We start from the raw sequence: 3,819 nt of genomic DNA on the forward strand, positions 1-3,819 counted from the left end.
GTCTGAGAGAGAGACGAGAGTTCGAGAAGACGCGGGGGGGGGGGGGGGGGGGGGGAGACAAAACGACGTCGTTTCACTTACGCAGTTTTTTTTTTATATATATAATATAAATATTAAATATATTATATTAATTATGCGGGGCGGGGGAAAAACGGAGCGGGGCTTAGCCCCTTCCACCCCCACCTCTACCGGTCTCCTCTGGTGTGGGCAAGACCCCTCGCACCCCGCATAAGCGGGAAGGAACCCCCGCCCCGCATGGGTAGAGGCAGGGCGAACTGGGCAGTGCAACGGGATGCGGGGCCCACTACCCACCCCTTGTTTTTGTTTGGGGACATGCAATTTTATATGCTACATCATTAGTTCAGATTAGGCCAACTGCCCATAATAAACTCCACATTGCAATTTGTTATTGGTCAACCACCAAATATTTTTCATCTTCGTATTTTTTGTTGTGCTGTCTATGTTCTGATTATACTTCCCAAACGCAATAAGATGGGCCCTCAATGAAGACTTGATATTTATATTAGTTTTTATACTCCTTCTATTATTAGATACATTGAACCTTTAAGTAGTGATATTTTTAAGGCACGTTTCGAAAATTGTCATTTTAATAAAACAATTTTTCTACCATTAGGAAAAGAAAATGTGTCTGGATCACAAAAAGAAATAGCATGGAATGTATCGACATTATCTCATATTGATGATCCTCATACAAATCAATGTGAACTGAAAGTTCAGAGGATTATTCATTTACAAGGTATTGCAAATACCAGATGCATTTACTGATAGTAAGAAAATAATAAAAAGTTATATTCCAGCTGCTAATATCCTTACGCAGATTGAAGTCTCTGTAGGACAATCAATAAATCAAGTAGAAAATCAATCTAGGACATGCCTAAAGCGTAGAAGACCTATTGGTACAAAGGATAAGATTTCCCAAAAGAGAAAAGCAAAAGAAATTGGTATTCTTGAAGAAACTATACCCACAAAACAAGCAACAAAATTAGTTGATCCATCCAAACTTTTAACACCAAATTCTTCTGAAAAAGAATCTACTGAAAAGGAATCTGCTGAAGAGATATCTCCTAAAGATGAACAAGTACCTAAAAATAAAGAGATATCAATAAATTATGTAAGTACAGGAGAATTATGGGATAGAAATAAAATTATTGTTGATAATATATTTTCTTTTAAAGTTGCAATAGACACTACCAGAAGTAATGATGAAATTGAATAACAAACCATCGCTGAATGTCGACGTAGAAATGATTGGCCAAAATGAAAAAATGCAATTAATGAAGAATTGAATTCACTTGCAAAATGTGAAATATTTGGACCTGTCGTCCAAACACCTAAAGGTGTTACACCTGTTGGATATAAGTAGATATTTGTACGAAAACGTAATGAGAAAAATGAAATCGTGAGATATAAAGCACGACTTGTCGCACAAGATTTCTCGCAGAAACCTAGTATTGATTTTTAAGAAACATATTCTCCTGTAATGGATTCAATTGCATTTAGATTTTTTATTAACTTGGTAGTAATGAAAATTTTGGATATGCGTTTAATGGATATAGTTACCGCATATTTATATGAATCACTAGATAATGATACATATATGAAAATCCCTAAAGGATATAAACTGCCTGAAACATATAATTCAAAATCTAAAAGTATTTATTCTATCAAGCTACAAAAATCATTATATGGTTTAAAGCAATCCAAACGCATGTAGTACAATCGTCTTAACGAATATCTATTAAAAAAAGGATTTGAGAATAATCTAATTTGTCTATGTGTTTTTATTAAATAGTCAGAGCCTGGATTCGCAATTATTGCAATATATGTGGATGATTTAAATCTGGTTGGAACTCCAAAAGAGCTCACGAAAACTGCAACTTATTTGTAAAATTAATTTGAAATGAAAGATTTTGGAAAAATCAGATTTTGTCTTGGTTTACAAATTGAACATTTTTCAAATGGAATTTTAGTTCATCAGTCTACATATACAGAAAAAGTCTTAAAGCACTTTTATACGGATAAAGCTCACCCTTTGAGCACTCCAATAGTTGTTCAATCACTTGATATTGAGAATGACCATATTCGTCCTCGAATGAAAGATAAAGAAATTGTTGGTCCTGAAGTACCATATCTTAGTGCAATGGGTGCTTTAATATATCTTACAAATTCTACAAAACCTGATATTGCATTTTCAGTCAACTTACTAGCAATATATAGTTCTACACCAACTCAAAGACATTAGAATGGAGTCAAACATGTCCTACGTTACCTTCGTGGTACGATCGATATGGGATTATTTTATCCAAAAGAATCAAGCACAAAATTAATTGGATATCTAGATGCAGGTTATTTATCTGATCTGCATAAAGGGCATTCTCAAACAAGATACCTATTTACATATGGAGGTACAACTATTTCATAGAAGTCTGTCAAACAAACAATAGTAGCTACTTCTTCCAATCACTCATAAATTATTGCAATACATGAAGCAAGCCATGAATACAGTTGGTTAAGATCAGTAATTCAGCATATTCAAGAAAAATGTGGTTTACTCACAATCAAAGACGGCCCAACAATATTATATAAAGATAATGCGGCATATATTATGTAAATAAGAAATAGCTATATCAAAGGTGATAGGACCAATCATATTTCACCAAAGTTCTTTTATACACACGATCTTCAAAATGGTGGTGACATTAATGTCAAGAAAATACAGTCAAGTGATAATTTGACAGACTTATTCACTAAAACTTTATCAATTGCAATATTTAAAAAGTTGGTACATAATATTGGAATGCGACCGCTCAAGGATCTTTCATCACGAACAATTGAAGATTTACATACCTACGAGGGGAAGTCAATTATCATCTGGATTGTATTCTTTTTCCTTTGCTTAGATTTTTCTCATAGGGTTTTACTTTGCAAAGTTTTAATGAAGCAATCTTAAAGCATTCAAAGACAAATTAGAATGTTATACTCTTTTTCCTTCGCCAAAAGTTTTTCCCACTGGATTTTCTTTGGCAAAGTTTTAACGAGACATATTCTTTTGTGTATGGTCATCCACGGGGAAGTGTTGTAAATTCATAGAATGTATTTGATGGATGACCATTAGAATTCTTCCATATTCATGTATCTCTATTTCTCATGTTCATGTATCCCTTTTATTCATGTATTGTCATTCCCTAAGTTCATGTACTCATTTAATATCATGTATCTTTCATACCTATAAAAGGGTGTCTTGAGGAACATTTATAGTAGACTTACAACAAGGAAGTTGAGAGAAATAATATTTAGTTCCTGAAGAACTAATTTTAGATATTGTAGTCTTTCAATTATCTTGCTACTTTTCTTTAATTTTACAACTTTCAAATTTTACATAATTACCTTCCATTTAAAATAGAGATGGACGTAAACCACATAATATGCATTTATTTAAAATAAAGATGGACGAAAACCACATAATGCGCATACTTTCCGACCCGGACCCGGACCGAGCCACCCCCCATCCCCATCTGGCAACAAAGTAACAGGTGAGGGAAAAACAGCCAATGTAGCATGAATTTGTTGAGATCGGAGATATAAATCTCTCCACAATTATGTATATTAGCTTCGCAAGTAAATGAATGTTTGTCCACTAACATGGTAGCATGTTTGAATTTGGCTGATTTATCTAATAGCATAGATGAGATTGTAGATAACTCTCAGGCAAAGAGAGGATCCTGATTTTTAATCTTTTTTCTTTTTTTGTAGAGAAAAGAGGAAGTGAAAACTGATAACAATTATAAAAGTACCGTG

This window comes from Juglans microcarpa x Juglans regia, chromosome 8S (assembly GCF_004785595.1).
Source record: "Juglans microcarpa x Juglans regia isolate MS1-56 chromosome 8S, Jm3101_v1.0, whole genome shotgun sequence".
NCBI lineage: Eukaryota > Viridiplantae > Streptophyta > Magnoliopsida > Fagales > Juglandaceae > Juglans > Juglans microcarpa x Juglans regia.